Source organism: Asterias rubens, chromosome 7 (assembly GCF_902459465.1).
Source record: "Asterias rubens chromosome 7, eAstRub1.3, whole genome shotgun sequence".
NCBI classification, from domain to species: Eukaryota; Metazoa; Echinodermata; class Asteroidea; order Forcipulatida; family Asteriidae; genus Asterias; species Asterias rubens.
The window spans coordinates 16682306-16691703 of record NC_047068.1 but is presented as its reverse complement, the minus strand read 5'-3'; positions in this window follow the sequence as shown (position 1 = coordinate 16691703).

The window sequence follows — 9398 nt, the reverse complement described above, 5'->3', positions numbered from 1 at the left end:
CAACCTACCGTTGACTTACTGTTGTAATTGTATTGTGAAGGTTTTTTCTTCTATCTGTACAATGTCATTTCAACGTGAATCTTTCTCCTCCCACGGGGCGAATCGGGGAGACTAATGGGCCCATCTAATATCATTTGCTTCGATTTCTTGTCGCTGATTTCTTGCTCTTCCCTTTTTTCCCTTTCTTCAAGTCGAGGGGAAAATTCCAAAGTGATGCGAACAACTGACAACGGCTTTGCATGTAATGAAATTATCTAGGCAGAAATCCGCACGGTGATGAAATATTAATCAAATTTCTCTTCGATATATCCGTGCCCGGGCACAATGGATGCAGTACCCGGTGATTCACCACGCCGCTCCCGCTAAAGCCCCCGTCCGCACCGAGGGAGTGCTTGAAAAGAAAAATTCAATTTTAAAGGAAATGACATTTGTCCGGGCAGCCTAATTGATATTAGCCCTCCTAAAGTGGATTTGAACGGCACAGGTATAGTGTAATCAGGGAGAGAAAATGCGTAGCCCTTGGGCGATGTGTTTTCCACGCTGGCTGGTTAGTGATAAGCTGTTGAAGGAGCCGGGGGCTGTGCGCCTTATCTACCCCGGTGAAGACGAGCTTGTTATCCGCGGCACAAACTACCGATCCCGGCAGCTATAGAGACAAATCCATTAAATTACCGAAATGTCAGTATTTTCGCGAAAAGCGGCATGTCCAGCGAGAGTGATTCTATTTAGTCATCCCCCACTTAACGGGTAATAGTTTTTATTGCGACGGGATATGTGCTTTATACATCTGAGCATGTTGTATATTTATATATCCGCACGGGAGTCATTTACCTGAAAGACAAAGCAAAACCTGAGTAGAATTGTAAACATCCATCCCACTATTTTAAATCACAACCTTTTAGAATTTTTGTTTTCACCTATCTTCCCCAAAATGAAGCTGAATATCGGTGCAGGTTTTTACAAAAAAACCTTGTCTTCTGGTTTCATAGCATATTAATTTCAAGACATTTATCTCCATTCCAAAAAGTAATACAAAAATAATAGTAACAAAGAACAGTATTGAGGAGAATTGGAAATGGGGGCAAAACCAGAAAAGCCACAGCTTTTGGAAGGCATGCCCAGACAAACAAAAACACATATGGACTTACAGTGAACATAATGAGAGTAGAGCTTTTTATAGTCAGAATTTTTATGAATATTTTTCCTCAGTAGGTTTTAAACCTTCAAAGCATTAGAAGTGTCACGATAAAACATAGACCATGTCTAAGATTTCCGTACGGGTTAGTATATGATTGTCATAAATAAACAATAAAGCTGTATTGTGTTTTAACTGCTTCGTCTGGACAAAACCAAACACTAATCTAACTCGAATTATTAAAGCCATTGGACCCTTTCGGTACAGACAAAAAAAAAGTTCACAGATTTACAAATAATTTACAGGGTTTACAGAAGGTAATGGTAAAAGACTTCTCTTGAAATATTAGTCCATGAAATGCTTTACTTTTTGAGAAAACGGTAAAACAATATATAAATTCTCGTTAGCGAGAATTACGGATTTGTTATAAACACATGTCATGACACGGCGAAACGCGCGAAAACAGGAGTGGGTTTTCCCGTTATTTTCTCCCGACTCCGATGTCCGATTGAGCCTAAAATTCCACAGGATTGTTATTTTATATATAAGTTGTGATACACGAAGTGTGGGACATGGACAATACTGTTTACCGAAAGTGTCCAATGGCTTTAACGTTATTGCAGATAGTCTTAACATTGGCTCTATCTAGCGTTGCCTTATCATAAAAACCATCCAATATTGAACAAATACTATAATTATTAATTGATAAATAGAAAGTCTGTAATCGGTGATTCCTTCTCAATCAAGCCAAAGTAAAGACTATTTCAAAGAATGTGTTTTGTCTATCTTGTTGTTTTTCTTGTTTTTGTTGGTTTCTTTTACTGGTTTTAGCTGTTCCGACCGTCCGTCGGAACAGGTATTGTTTTCGTCGAGATTTTTTAAACGTTTTAGAAACGTTTTTTTTCAAAACGCCATAGGTTTAACGCACGACTTTTTTGTGGCAAGATAATCTTAGAAACGGTAGAAATGAAAGACTTGAGTTCTATATTAAATCGAAGCTTAGTACGTAACTTAGTTTTTCTACGTATGATTTTTAATCTCTTAATCAATTAGCCGAGTTATTAAAGATGTGAATATTTAATTAGGCAATCTTGTTAACAGCATATCTCCCAAAATAAACGTCCGATTTTCAAAAATTCTTCATATATATTGATTCTCTGGGTATTGAAGATGTGCAAAATGAAGTAATTTTATATCTCACGTCATCTTGTAATTATTTTTATTAAATGTTTACAGTTATTATACAAGGAATAAAATCGCGACATCTGTGTTGATAGATCCAATGGGGCCGCGGTTAAACGCGGGTGCTATTACCCAGGTGATCTGAGTTCGAATCCTCTAGGAATCTCGACTAACTCAATATATAGAGGCATACATTTTACATTTTTTTTACAATCAGAAATATACATTAAAACGATCTGTACAACATGTTCTTTTTCCCCAAATTTTTGGCTCATGAGAAGCTTCTTTCCTGGAAAATAAAACGGTCCCGATTTTGTCCTCGCGCAGCACGATCTTTGGTGTACGTTCTTGTATGGAGGAGAGTCTACAAACATGTACATGGTTCTACGTTACGAAGCATGGAGGGAAGATAATGATAGTTGAAAGCTTGCCGTGTTGTTGAAGTTTTTGAGAAAGGAGTAAAAATAAATGTCTCAGTTTTAGCATGGAGGTAGAAATGGTTTTAGCAAAGCATGTAAAAACGTATTAAGCTCTGAGCATGGCGCGTCTTTGACCGGGCTCGTTTCAGGCGACGAGCGTAGACGACGAAAATAGACCGCCCGGGATTTGGAATGATTTACGGGTTAAGTCGCCTTGTTTGCGCCGAGGACCAATTGCCTAAACTAATTCCAGTGTTTCGCGTTACTTTCGGAAATTAGACCATGATCGACAAACAAAAACTTTTTGACAGGAATACAAAAGTAGAGATTTGATTATGCTGATCGTTTCTCTGGTGGTTGAGTGGCTCAGTTTTATAGCTGCTTATAATAAACAGGCAAAACATTTTGCTTTCCAAAATGACAGAAATTGAGCAGAACACCTGGATTCACAACTTGAACATGAGGCATGGTTAAGCTGCTTTTGTGTTTAAGAATCTATTATGTAGATTGGTCCTGGGCCAATGGCTTTTAAAGGAATGAATCGCAGCGCTTACGTAATCAGGGAACTGTGCTTACCAGGGAATGTGTACTTCACGTCACAATTCGCATAACAAAGTTGCTACAGTTGACTAATTGTGCTCAACTCCTGCGAAACTTTCACTGCGAAAACAGTGACTTAAAAATTTGATTTGCATTCGCAGGAAAAACCGTGCTTTACTTGAGACAAAAGTACGCAGTGGCGACTAGTGTGCTTTAGTGTTAAAGTCGCGACTTCAAATTATTATTTGAGTCGCGACTACTGTTTTTCTCTACTCCGTTATAATCGTGTCCACACATCGACTACAAAATTTGTCCCGACTACCTGTTTGGTGAACCAGTTGTGTTGGTTACTACTATTCGCAACATAATTAATATTGCCCTTGCGGCATAGCGGCACAAATCTTGAGAATCTGTACTTTATCTCGACAAGTGTCATAGTAAGGTTTGAAATGCGACTAGTCGAGTAGTAAATTTCACTAGTCACACCCATTCGCAAGATAATTAAAAATTTGTCCCGACTGCCTGTTTGGTGAACCAGTTGTGTTGCTTACTACTATTCGCAACATAATTTATATTGTCCTTGCGGCATAGCGGCAAAAATCTTGAGAATCCGTACTTTATCTCGACAAGTGTCGTAGTTAGGTTTGAAGTGCGACTAGTCGAGTAGTAAATTTCACTAGTCACACCCATTCTCAACATAATTAATAATGCCCTTGCGGCACATAGCGGTACAAATCTTGAGAATCCGTATTTTATCTCGACAAGTGTCGTAGTCAGGTTTGAGGTGCGGCTAGTCGAGTAGTAAAATTCACTAGTCACCCATTCACAACAAATTAATATTGCCTTTGCGGCACAAAGCGGCACAAATCTTGAGAATCTGTATTTTATCTCGACAAGTTTCGTAGTTAGGTTTGAGGTGGGACTAGTCGAGTCATGATGGGAACTTGCTTAATGAAAAAGATTCAGTGCTCTGCAGAAGCATTGAATTCTGCGCTTACGTCAAGCGAAATAGACTGCTTATAGCAGGGATTTCTTTTGTTTGTGTGCTTCCAAGCTCGCACATTATTTTCCAAGCTTGCACATCACAGTAAGCGAAAAATGGTGATCGTAAGCGCAGACTTTGGTGGTCATGAGAATCATGTAATTTTGCCCTGTAAGTAGGTTTGGTAAGACCTACACTTCAAACATATAAAGTCAAAAAAGATTGTTAGTACATGAGGGGAAATCTTGTGAAACTGGTCCAATTTGACTCTGCTTCACTGCGTAAGCAAAGAATTGACACATCAGAAGCGTGGATATTATCGCTCACATAAAGCATATTTCACAGCTTAGCAGGGATATTTTTGCTTGTGCGCGGGGAAACTTATCATATGTAATCTTTGCTTTGAACTAATTGCACAGATATTTCAGCGCCTGCACAGTAAGCGGAGAATGGTGGTTGTATAATAAATGGGCAGTGTTTGGTTGAAGCAGACAGAGCCATAAAACTGGGCCGTGTTCTATAGGGGAAATTATAGCTTGACATTTTATGACAGTTTTGGTCTCTGCGACGTACACATACAAATACAGAGTCAGATACAGACATTACGGTGCAGAAATCGTGCAATTGAAATGTCTCATAAGAGCGCCCCCTATCGGCAGGAGTAGGAAAATAAAGGAGTATCCTACAAATTAATTATGTGTTTTTAAACACGTAAAATAATATCAAATGGAAGCTTTAGGATGTTTAGCTTAATTCCTATCATAAAACATATTAAAGTTCTTTATTAATTAACCACCAGTGACCCTCATTTGCATATTAATTAGGAAATCTTTGCAGCATCATATCTCAAGAACTTCACGGCCGACCTTTTAACTGTTTGTTCTTAAAGACTCCTTGGGGTTGGAGATTAATTTAAAAAAACTGTGACCTCAAGTTGACCTGTACTTCCGCGTCAACCGGAAGTGTCACCACATCTCAAGAACTATACAGCAGATTTTCAAAATATTTTCAGTCATAAAATATAATAAAATATTAACTTTAAAAAACCGTGACCTCAAGTTGACCCCTACTATCCTGGTCAACCGGAAGTTGGACCATATCTCAATAACTATACAACAGATTATCAATTTTTGTTCAGTTATAGACTCCTTGGGCATTCAAGATTAGTTTGAAACAACTTTGACCCCATGTTGACCTTTACTTCTGGATCAACCGGAAGTGAGCCCATATCTAAAAAAGTACAAAGCTAATGTTCAAACTTCGGTTATAGACTCTAAGGCAATACATATTAGCTTTGGAAAACTGTGACCCCAAGTTGACCTCTACTTCTGGGTCAACCGGAAGTGGGACTATATATCAAGATCTACACAACCGATTTTATAGACTCCTTGGCATTGCAGATTAATCTTTGGTAGCTGTGGGCCCATGTTGACCTTTACTTACGGGTCAACCGGGAAGTAAGACCTTATAACAAGAGCTACACAACTTTTTTGAAACCTTTTTTCAGTTATATATTCCTTGGGCAATGAAGCAAAACAACACGGGACAGCTTCGTGTTTGTTCACAAACACTTAATGTCTAGTTTTTTTTTCTGTTTGTTTGTTTGTTTGTTTTTGTTGTTGTTGTGGTCGTCGTCGTCGTTGTTGATGCTTCAATGCTGTTATTGCTGTTGCGATTGTTGTTGTTGTTGTTGTGTTGCTGATGCTGATGTTCTTTTGTTGTTGCGTTATTTTTATTCAAATTAACAATTATCGTGTCTGACAGGCTTCATTAGATTTCATGTATTTGTTTTTTTTATTGATTGTGTTCTTACACTCGGATGGTATAATAGAGAGATGCACTGAAGGCATTTAAAAAATAACATTATGTTTGTACATGGTTAAAGTGCAGAAAGAATATATATTTTTATTAAGAAAATAGTTTCACGAATTATGAACAATATTTTCAGGCAAGCCCTTTAAAGAGATTGCATATTATGTAGACTTTCTTCAAGCTGTCTTCAATTAGGCAGTGCATTTCTTCATCAGATCCATTCATCTGAAATCACCTCCCACCTATATTCAAAACATTATCAGTATTGAATTTAGTATAGTTGCGGCCATCAGTTCATGAACGAACAAGACACATCAGTCTAGCCCATCATCATGTTTGATACAGCTTTCATTATCTTCGTGATACTTCGAGGTCTTGTTAAAGTTGAATGACTTTTTATGTACAGATGATTACATATCCGTGACGTCATTTTTTTAAATTTTTTTTTTACGAGGAACCCAGAGGATCTTGAAAATCGCCGTGGATGCTCTCAAAGAATGGGTTTTAAATACAAAAGAAATTCATTCAATATTATTAACGGAACGTCCAGGATTTGTCTTGATCTTATTCCTGTTTTTTGTTTCTTCACATTTATGTTGTCTATACTTCTCATTATTTAACACCGAAAGGAATAAGAAAAACTACACACAATTTCATCCAAATGAAGTTGTCCTGTTTTTCTGGAAACACATGCGCATCTTACTATTTTTATGTTTTGGGGCAGGGATGTTGAAACTGTTTTTGTCTGTCCTAACTTCTTTAAGGATTATTTTTGCAGGGCAAAATGCGAGTCGTTATTGATAGTTTGTATTAACAAGCATAACTACAGCCTACATTTAATGAAAGTAAACACAAGCATTGTACAAACTCCAATGGTCTGCCGGCGGCCATATTGGATCCCAGCTAAAGTGCATCACGACCAGCTAAGTCTGGTGAACGTGACGTCAATCGTGTTTGTATTTTTTCTCTGGTGAGTCCGTCGGGGCTTCTGACTGAATTACGGCAATCGTTGTTTGAGAAGTGCAGATTGGCAATGCTCAAAATATAAATCACATACCATTTAAATTACACCTTTTCATAATAACGCGACTGTCGTCGTCGTCGTCGTCGTTGCTGTTGTTGTTGATATTGCTGCTGCTTTTTCCGTTGCACTTGTTGTTTATTGTTTTTGTTGTAATGTTGTTGACGTCGTTGTTGGTGCTCTTGTTGTTGTCGTTAGTCTCAATCTCGGTTTTGTTTTGTCCTTGATTTTTTTCTCTTGATCTTTCCGTTCTTTATGAGTAACATCATAACAGTGTATTAGAAACATGTTATTGACACAAATAGCAAAATAACTCACAGGAAAATTACCATCGATATTCCCAGAACACGTGACGTTATCAATTAATTGAAATATTAAACTACCGTACATCAATACACGCGAGGAGGTTCAGCTTCTGCTGTGCAACTATCTACAACTGCATGTGAGTGTGACAGAAAAAAACAAAAAAAGTTCAACCAAATTCAATTGCAGCGAAGCCAGATGCGATTTGTTGTTGATATCGAACACAAATCTAGCTTTTCTGGCACGGCCTCCCATCAGCAAAGATGTACCGTGAGTTGTTAATTTAATCGACGGGAGCACAGCATTGAATATACATGTATCGTTTGTTTCACTCTCCAAAGATTTAAACAGGCGAGATTACCTCGACGTCTTGTTGTACACTGTTACTGGCATTTCCTTGGCCCATTAGAAACCTGGCACATCATCTGGGCACGTTTCGATGCGTTTCCTTAATGAAAAGTTTATTAAGGGTTCAGCGGGCTCTCGGTGTTGTGTGGAAACATGCAGTCAGCCGGCAATTATACCCTTTAAAGCAAGCTAGCACTACGCAGGAATTTTCTGTAAAAAAAGGGACAGAAATTGGCAATACATCACCAGAGTCCATTATAATAAGGTAAAAAAGGACAGGAAATAACCCAAAACAAAGCGAGAAATTCGTTGAATTTTGTGAAATTTGTGAAAGTACATTATTGATTTTTACTGTTTTTTTATTTTATTTAGGAAAGAACTTTAACAAAAAGTAAGACCAGATGATCAAGTTAGTGATACATAACTGACCGACCACGGCTCAAGTTTTAATTTCTTAAACATCTCAATGTTTTGATTTTTTTTTTTTTTTTACGTCAATGACATGATTCGGAGGCCCTATAGCCAGCAGGGAGTGGGGGCAGGGGATACCCCCCCCCGGAAACCTTATAACCTCCTCACCTCCTGCCCCATTAGATTGACAACCATCAACATTAATGGTTAGTTTCGTTGAAAGCCCAACCCCACCCCAATTTTTGCTTTGCCCCTCCCCCAATGTTCAGTAATACACCTCTGCCCGTCTACTGCTCAAAAAAGGAGATATTTCACCGATAAATTGTATAAACTTCAAAATCAGCAAGCTCTCAGATTAAAAATTAAACAATTATGTTTTTCCCTTATCAGTCATGTTCAATACTTATAAAACTGCCCTTCCTGACAACCACTGCGATTTTAAGACCACACCAAAAGATCGGCACCCATAATAGGGTGGCACCCAAAGCCCTTACCCACTCGCCCCCCCCCCCCCACCCCCCTACAGCTAGGGGGGGGGGGGGCACGAGGCCAAACTTCATCGATTTATCATCTTGTATCAGCCTTCGCTGAAATGAAGTGATTGCAAACCATTACCACCGCGCTTATTAAATTCATCAGCGCCTATTAGGATACTAATTGAATGCATTAGGACAAAACAAACTGTTGATCGTCGTTTTAGATAAAACAAATACTTGAAACCGTTGGATGTGGCCTTGAGTGAGTTTGGATCCTCAGTTTAATCAATATCAAATAATTTTGCATTAATTAAAAAACCTCCCTTGTAGAGTCGGGTGCACAAAAGAATGAATAAATAATTATTAATAACGTAACAATTTGTGCCGGAGTAATGCGTGCGTAATTGAAAAACACTTAGTGTGGTAAGCTTTCACTTTAACATCAGGAGGGCTATTTTAGGCATGGAATTTGTTTAAGTTATTATTGTCTTTTAGTACATCTCAGTTCAAAGAATGTGAGTGTTATTAAAGTATATTAATCATGCTATAAACGACCTCGGAGATTAATATAGTGGACAGTGTTGCCCATGTGAACAAAGATGTTTGTTAAAATAACCTGTAGAAGTTTCAGCCTCATAAGTCGTCACGTTTTTGAGAAAAAAAGCTGAACATAGGCGATGTTTTCGGGAGGGTCGTGTAAATAACAGTATACTGGTAAATACGTTTAATATACATGCTAATAAAATAATGTTCATCTCCTGACGCGTAC